Below are 8446 nucleotides of genomic sequence, written 5' to 3' on the forward strand. Positions count from 1 at the left end.
TGCACATACCTGTAACTGGGCCAGGTGCTTGGCACTGCCGCCTCCCCAGCCAAGTACACGAGGTGGCAGAGCTACTCAAGCCAGGAGGAGGAGGAGAAGAAGAAAAGGAAGAAAATTTTGATCTCGTCCCACATGAATACAGACCCAATAACGTACCTAGGCACGCACTGTTTTTGTCTCCAGGTTGTAATTAATAATGATGTCTGTTTGCTGAAGCCCGCTGTTCTTTGTGCTAATGGCTGGAGGTGTGGGGGAGAGTGCGAGGAGAGGCCTAGCATTTTTTTTTGCTGGATCACCACCTTTAAGTTATTGTGACAGACCTTTAAAAGGATGTCTTTGTATGAACTGGAATATAATGCTCAGCTGGGCTCTTAAATTCCGGCTCTGTTGAGAAAAGAGATCCTTTCATATCGATTGTCATTTTGTATGCAGTTCAGGCACCGACTTGTAGAAAATCTGGGCCAGGAGAGATATCATTAGGTATTTATGGGGGTTTGGTTGGCTCAGCAGTCAGTTTTTCCATTGTCATGCCGTGACAGTAGTGCATTACATACACCCTCAGGAGACATCCTTCTGCTTCCACAACAATAAAGGACTTTTTTTTCTTTTTCTGACTCATCTTCAGCTTGGAAAAAAAAGGCTAACTACCACCAGTAAATATAATTAGGAACAGGCAGATATACTGTAGGTAGCTTTCAGAGCCCATTGGGATAGTTCCTGTTAAAATATATGCTTGTGTTTGCTTACCCCATGCTTAGACCTCCAGCTGCATTCCTGATTATACTTAAATGTTTTAACATAGCCTGTTGATGTTGTAGGCTGAGGAGCCATTTCTAGTTTGGACAAAGAAAAGGAATATATTTAATGCTGGGATCGTCTTTCATGCACACGCAGAAGCTGTGGCCAGACTCACAAGGCAGAGGAGTACAAATGGCTGTGCTGTACCGGACGTGAGGTCCACTTAGCTCTTTGTCCTGCCTCTGACAGGGGCCAGCAGCAGATGCTGGAGGAAGGAGGACAAGAAGCAGAGCAAGTCTAGACTGACTCTGCCCCAGTGTGCCTTCTTGGCTCCCAGCATAGCTATTCTCATTCACTAAAGGACCGAGGAAGAGGCAGCTACTTTCTTAGTCCTGTTCTCCAGCCTATTTGGGTCCCTGCTGTGCAGTGGCCCCTGTTTGTTTTGCTTCCCAGATGTGGCTTGGCATGGAATGGAAAGCAGAACCAGGTCTGTTCTGTTTCACTTTGGATCCACTTGGTCACGTGAGGATCTCTGGGTTAAATGTGTCCTGGACCCCCTCAGTATTTCCCTTATGTAAGTGTGATGGAGCCGGGAGCAGGTGGTGTACAGCTGGGCTCTGCTGTCTGCCAGGTGGGTGTTCCCTTACACCCCAAGCCAAAGTCCTCACCATCCCAGTTAGGGGCTGCTGCCTGTCCTGTGTGTGCCGTTGGAGCACCGTGAAGCTGGGACTCTGTCTTTGGGTCCATGTTTCATCTCAGGGTGAAGGCTGACACCAGTCACATGACTGTGAGCAGGCCAACTGGGAGATTAGTACAGCTTTGTTTGTTTATTTATTTATTTTAACCTGTGACTAAGATGGGGGAGTATTTGTATGGAGCCACTCCTCCCAGAAATTGCTGTTTATATTTCAGTCTCCTGAACAGAGTCAGTCATATCTGAAGTGCTCATAGCCCAGCAGTGGTATGTGGGCTCTGCTGTCATGTCCTCACGTAACCTGGCGTTCACGCTGCTGGACGGTGTGGGCTGGTTGTTTGCTCATCCCAAGCGCAGATGACCAGAAGTTTTCCTCTGTATTTCCTGATTGCTGAGCTCAGACGGGTGGAGGTGGAGCAGAGGAAGAGCAATCTTTCATCTGAAAGTGGCCAAGCGTTGAGTAGGGCCAAAGCTGGGGTTATGCTGAGAAAAATGAGACAGCGTGGGTGGGGTGATGGCTGTACAGCCGCAGACGATATTGCAGCGCTCACTTATGCAGCATGTGTTTAGCACAGTCACTCGTAACACTACTGTGTGTGTAAGCAAGTGAGTACCTGCTGCCATGTGATCAAAAGGAGACATGCTTTTAGAAACATATGAGGGTGGTGTGAAAAAACAAGTCAGCTGAAGTATCCTTAGCTTGTAGGGCACAGGTAGGCTAATAGACACAAATGAAACAGTACACAAAAACTCCTCAAATATCAAGCTGGTGTTTATTTCCATTATCTCTCCCTAATTCCACCTGTATAAGCTACTTAGTTCAATTCAACACACTGGCTGTAGACACACCTAATCTCTAGGAGAAGGGCAGAGCCAGCTCAGACAACTTTGATAGAAAATGGTTTCCCAAAGTGAGGATCTTGTTCCATGTGGCAGGGCAGAGGGCAATACAGAGAACTAGCCAAGAAGAATTAAAAGCCTAGGGCTTTAAATAGCAGATGACTAGGTGGCCAGAGAACTAATGGTATATGGGGGAACAGGATTTTTGTATTCTTAAGCCAAGGGAAGTTTGGAGAATCCTGTTCCCATATGTCATCAGTTGCTAAAACAAGTCTCCTGGAAATGTAAAAGTCTGTCTCTCTCCCTTCCTTGCCCCATAGCAATATAAGTAGCAAAACTTCATCTGAGTTTTATGATAAATGAGTAATCCTGCCTCCATGGCTGTCTGGGACTTCTGCACCACATCCTTGCTCCAGCTTGTAACGTAGTGCAGTAGTTTACAATGTCTGGGATAGAGAGCATTTCTTCTGTTTAGCGTGCTGTGATATGTTCACAGGGCACATGTTGTCTATGAGGTGAGAAATGGGGCAAGACTCCTCTTGAGCCATCTGTCTTGGGCATTTTCTGTGTTAGCATTTCCTTATTCTTCAGCAAGTCACCTGGACAGCTAATGACCAAGGTCAGGCCTGTTAGCCTTTGGTCACCAAACTTAAATCTGGGGTTTTTTTCTGAGCCGATGTTGTAAACAAGGCATACACCAAAACTTCTTTTAAGTTGTCATGGCAAGGGCTAGAAAACAGGAAGAAACCAGTGCCAGCTCAAGTGCAGTGTATGCTGTGAGTGGTGCTACCATTTCCAGCAGGGGGGTCTTTGACATCCTAAACCAGCGGCTCAGCCATAGCAGTGCATCGGAAACTCTCCAGAGAATGGGGACTGTGGAAACTTCCCTTGTGTTGGTGGTACTTCCTGGTCAGGGCCCAGCAGCTGTGTGATTGCAGGGAAAGTTTGTGTGGTTGTGTGCTTGCTCATGTGTTTGGTGAAAGGTCTGGAGGCTGCCAGTGCCCTCCTGTTTGTGAGCTTCTTAAACTATGTCTTCAGTGGTAAGTAACTGGGGGAGAGGAAAAGCAGCTTTCTAGCCGTGTTGAGGTTGACCTTTTTGGGGTGAAGAAAGACCTAGATGTCAGTGGTGCTCAAAGACATAGATTGAGCCAGATTTGATCCTGGGAACACCTCTGTAAAGATGGGGTATTTTTCAAGGATGTAACTGTGTAAAACTGGTGTAAATGAGGTCAGGCTCATGGGGTTCTGTTCTCCAAATATGAGTTTTATATTGAGGTTGGTGGGAGGCAAAGGTGTGTCAGTCTTTGGGTGGATGGGAGTTTTTTTGACACTTGTGCTTGATCACAATGGGGAACCTCAGAGAAGTCTTTATAAGTGAGCTGACTATCTGCACCTTGTCTGATTTATGTCCCTCTGACTTGTACTGACGCATAGCCAAACATCGTCAGGCTTTCTTGGTGTCTAGATCACTGCTTCCATGTGGTTGCAATATGCAAACCGTCTTTCAGAGAGAAGGAATGGGGTTAGGAAGCCGAGTGAGACTTAGTTTGCATTATTGAATCATACTGGGCTTGGTTTGGCAATTCCCTCTCTCAAGGCCCACAGTTTCAGTGGTTTCAGGTTGCAGACCAGCGCAGTATCAGTTAAGTCTGTTCCTCCAGGAAGGTCAGAGTTACTTTCACTCCATCCCTCCCCTTGTCCCTGGGAGAGTAAGGGTGTTTAATGACAACAAGGGTTCAGGGTACAGTCTGAGCAGAAGGAAGCACCTTTGCTTCCCACCAGTTTCTTGTCCTGTAAGCAGGCAGAGACAGCTACTTCCCCATGTAACCACTGGAGTGTCCAGCTGCCCCTACAGGGGTTGGGCTGCCTGTACCTCAGACAGAAGCCAAGGCCAGTTGTAAGCACTTGCTACCTCCTGTGACTGGCCCTTGGCATAGTTTTCCCTCTGGCCTCACCAGCTCAGGAGGAGCCCCATCCAGTCATGATAAATTTGGAGGGTGTGCTTTTACTGACAGTGCCTAAGGAAAACTTGAGGTGTCTGATGACAGTGTATTTCTGTCTGGAAGCTGCTTTGTGGTACTGAGGGACAGTTATTGAAATGAATAAATAAGCGTAGCAAAATAAAATTCAGGAAAGAAAACAGCTCAACAGGAAAGTTATGGACGTAGCCATCAGTCTGATTTTATTCGTTTTGGGCTGGGTGACAGTCACAAGTGCAGAATTCAGTGACATTGAAACCTTTCTCTACAGGTGAAGGGACACAAAATGGGATCTAATTTGTTCTTCACGGGGCATCACTTTCTGGTGTCCTTTTTTTTTTTTAATCTGACAAGAAACTACAGGAAATTTATGTCAATGTCATCAAAGATACATTGTTACTTTCACAACTGTGACCTTGTATCCAGCAAAAAGAGTTAGAGACCAGGGAGATGCTCATCTTACATCCACAGGGCAGATTTTCTAAGCGGCAGCTATGCTGGCAGGGCTACCTGCCATGCTGTCCAGCCCCAGTGCTGCCAAGTGATTCTGGGAAAATGCAGGCAGTGACGCCATAGACAAGCAACGATGGAAGTGAATTCCTGGAATAAGCCTACTGAGAGCAGTAGCCCATGGTGCAGCATACCGTGGGAGGCACTACTGTAGGGACAACTGAAAAGTAGGAGAAAGGGTCAGCCCAGTCACACTGGCGCGTTGCAGTGTCCTGTCCGCACAGCAGGCAGCAGCCTTACTGAACCGGTCACGGAAAATGGGCTGCTTGGCCAGGAGGGAACAGCTTAGCTATCACAGCTTTCATTTAGATTTAGCTACGAGCTGGCCAGGAACTGGCCAGGCATAAATTGCTTTTACAGTTAGTCCTGCCAGCTGCACTACCAACAAAGCAAAAATTGTCCGAGGAACAAGTCTCAGGTTCACACACTTAAAGGGCACCTGTCATTAGGTTGCTGAACTTTTCACCAGGGCTGGAACTACAATATTTACTGTATTGGCATGCTGTCTTTTCTGTTTGGCTGCTGCATGATTGTATTATAACACGTGCTGTTGACAAGGACTAAACTGTGTATCGAGATAACCATGACCTTGATCTCTGCATGGTGAAACCAGAGTAAATTACTGTTTATTTCAGTTTAAACAAGCTTAGAATCTGGCCTTCAGATCATGTTATTTCTCTAATTCAACTGGTTGTATTTATAAATTCATGTGATGGTCAAAATGATCCAGTAAATGCCAGCACACAATCCTAGCATTTGCAAAATGTATATATTGGCACTTTTCCTATTTGCTGACTGCAGGACAAATAGGTTTCATATTGGGACATCCAAGTTTGTTTCAGCAAAGGTATGCATGACAAAGCCATGTTATAATCTGGGTACTGATTACGGCATTGAAACATGTTGGCTCAGCATGTGGTGGATTTGGATGCGTAGATAGATCAACTTTTTAGTGACCTATGGCTTGATTTCAGCATGGAGAAGATTGTCAGCATGTTTGTGCTAATTAAGGAAACGGCATGGGAAACTCCTTTCCACTGCAGATACAGCCAGAGCTCAGGAAATGTCATTGCTCCTCAATGTTTTTTGTAACAGCCAATTTGTCTTGAAGTAGAGAAACAGCTTTGTGTCTTAACTATATTTCTAAACTTCACTGAAGCTTGTTTGGGTCTTGTCCGAGTCTTCCATTTTGACCTGTTTCTGGAGGATGGATTGAACAGTTAGGTCACAAACACATTAAGGGAGTGTTTCAGCTGTATTTGGGACCAGTAGCACAGGCTTAGATTCTCTGCCTTGATTGGGTTTATTTGTAATGTTGACAGTAGCTGAACACCAAGAAATAAACACAAGTTTATACTCACACTTTGCTGGAAGAACTTTCTTGCTGCTGAAAATAACTCTTTTGCCCAGCACTAACTCTTTTTTCATCCAAGCAGTGCTTTGGATATGTTATGCTACTCTTAACACATTCCCATGTTCAAGTTCCCAAGAAAGCAGGCTGAAACATTGCCAACTCTATTAAGTTCTTTCTGTTACACTGAGTCAGCTGCTGTGATTTTACCTTTGCTCTTGGTCAAAGTATTACCCTCTATTACCTTTTTGTTCTTTTTTTAAACATAAGAAATTGCAATACAAGTGTTTGTTCTGTGTGCCTACATTTCCTCCTTCTTCAGTGACAAAAGCAGCACATTGGTTTTGTTATTAATAAGACAGGTATACCTAGAAGCCCTTGATGTTTGGGCTGTGGATTCCCAAGGGATCCACAGCACAGACATAAAGGGCAAACAAAAATGGGAAAAATAATCATAGAATCATAGAATTAACTAGATTGGAAGAGATCTCCGAGATCATCAAGTCCAACCCTTGATCCAACCCCACTGCGATTACTAGTTCATGGCACTCAGTGCCACATCCAGCCTCATCCTAAAAACCTTCAGGGACGGTGAGTCCACCAGCTCTCTGGGCAGGCCATTCCAATGCCTGATCACTCTCTCTGTAAAGAATTTCTTTCTAATATCCAACCTAAACTTCCCCTGGCACAGCTTAAGCCCATGCCTTCTTGTCCTAAGTGCCTTTATTTGCACTTATGAACAGGGAACTGAAGTAACCACAATTAAAGGGGTACTTAATTCATTCTTAGTGAAAGGCCAAAGAAAGAAGTCTTCGGTGAGGCTACAAGTAGATCGAGGACCAGCAGATCTCTGCTCTGCAGATGGTCCACTGGCCCCAGCAGTGCTCAGTCCAGCAACCTGTTCCTGGTGCAAGGTACTCTCAGAGTTTCTGGCTTTCTGCCCCCTCCCCTTGAATAAGAATTCTTGCTGAATTGACACCTACAGCGAGAGGTTGTGGTGGCTGCTTGTAGTGACCATTGAAGGCCTCCAGAATTGCAGCTTGGGAAGAGCTTTGCAGCTCTTACAAGTGAGCTGTAGCCTGACTTACCTCCCTTGGCATTTTGAAGTCTGGTGAAACACGATGCATAATGACACTTATTCTGCCTTTACAAGTAGGAGACTGCCTTTATGCCAAAGTGTCTCATCAGTGAACCTCACCTCGATGCAAAGAGCTTATTCAGATGTAACCACAAAAATGAGGACTGGCTAAATAATGCCTCTGACTGAAAGGATCCACTGAAGCTCATTATAATGATCTTAATTACTTCCAATTCAGCTGTGTCTGTGATACCAGAGTGCAAAGGTAATTATGGAAATGCTAAATACTATTATTATTTGGTATTAGTGACAGGGTGGAGGTGAGACCTGGTGAGTCCTTCCCCCATCTGGCCTAGAGAGGAAATGAGGGTTACCCTTTCCCTCCACCCCTTTCAAGGCTTGGGAAGGAAGGACTGTGCAGGCAGGGTGGAGCCAAGACTCTGCTCCTTCTTTCAGCCACAGCAATCTTGACTCTTACTTTGCCTTCTTGGTGTCAAGAGGTGGCTCCTTTCCATGTGCAGCAAACTGGGAGAAAGGAGAAATGCCTCCACACCACCCTTCCTGCCTCCACCTTGGCAGCAAAGGAAACAAACATCATCTCTCTCTGTCCCACGCTGGTTTTGCTGGTCTTTCCCTCACTTTACTCTGTCTTTCTTGGGGCCTTCTGCTACTGCCTGATGTTGCTGGATTTTCCCGTCATGCTGTCTTCCTAGCTGTGTGATCTCAGCAGGGATCCACCAGCTCAAGTGCTTGTTGGCTTGTATGGGGTTTCCATTTCCTCTGCATTGGTTCACACTCTGAGGACAAGGAAGGGGTTGTTCAAACCTGGCTTTTTAGGTGTCTCAAACCAGATGACCTCCTGAGGTCCCTTCCAGCCTCAATTATTCCTTGTTTTAGAGGCCCCGGCTTGCTACTGACATCGTTCTAGCCCGAGAAAGTGCTAATCCTTTGACCCATGATGAGTTTTTAAGGAAGGAGTGATAACTTCTGTGGTCAAAAATTTGCTGCCTGACTTTTGTGTAGGGCCCAACAGACTATGTGGTCTGTAGGAACCTTCTGTGCTGTCTGGGTCTGCACAGCAAAGCTGCAAGCAGCAGCTTTGCCAGCCCTTCCAGAGCATGGGTGAAACAGTGAGAGCACATTCAATTAGCTCTGCTCATTGACCACACCAGCCTGCACTAGGAGAAACCTGTACAGCGATGAGTCAGACTCAAATGATTACTTGACCCAAAGAAAGGCTTGATGATACACTGAGA

The sequence above is a fragment of the Myiozetetes cayanensis genome, unplaced genomic scaffold (assembly GCF_022539395.1).
Source record: "Myiozetetes cayanensis isolate MyiCay16 unplaced genomic scaffold, myiCay2020 scf2-11, whole genome shotgun sequence".
NCBI classification, from domain to species: domain Eukaryota; kingdom Metazoa; phylum Chordata; class Aves; order Passeriformes; family Tyrannidae; genus Myiozetetes; species Myiozetetes cayanensis.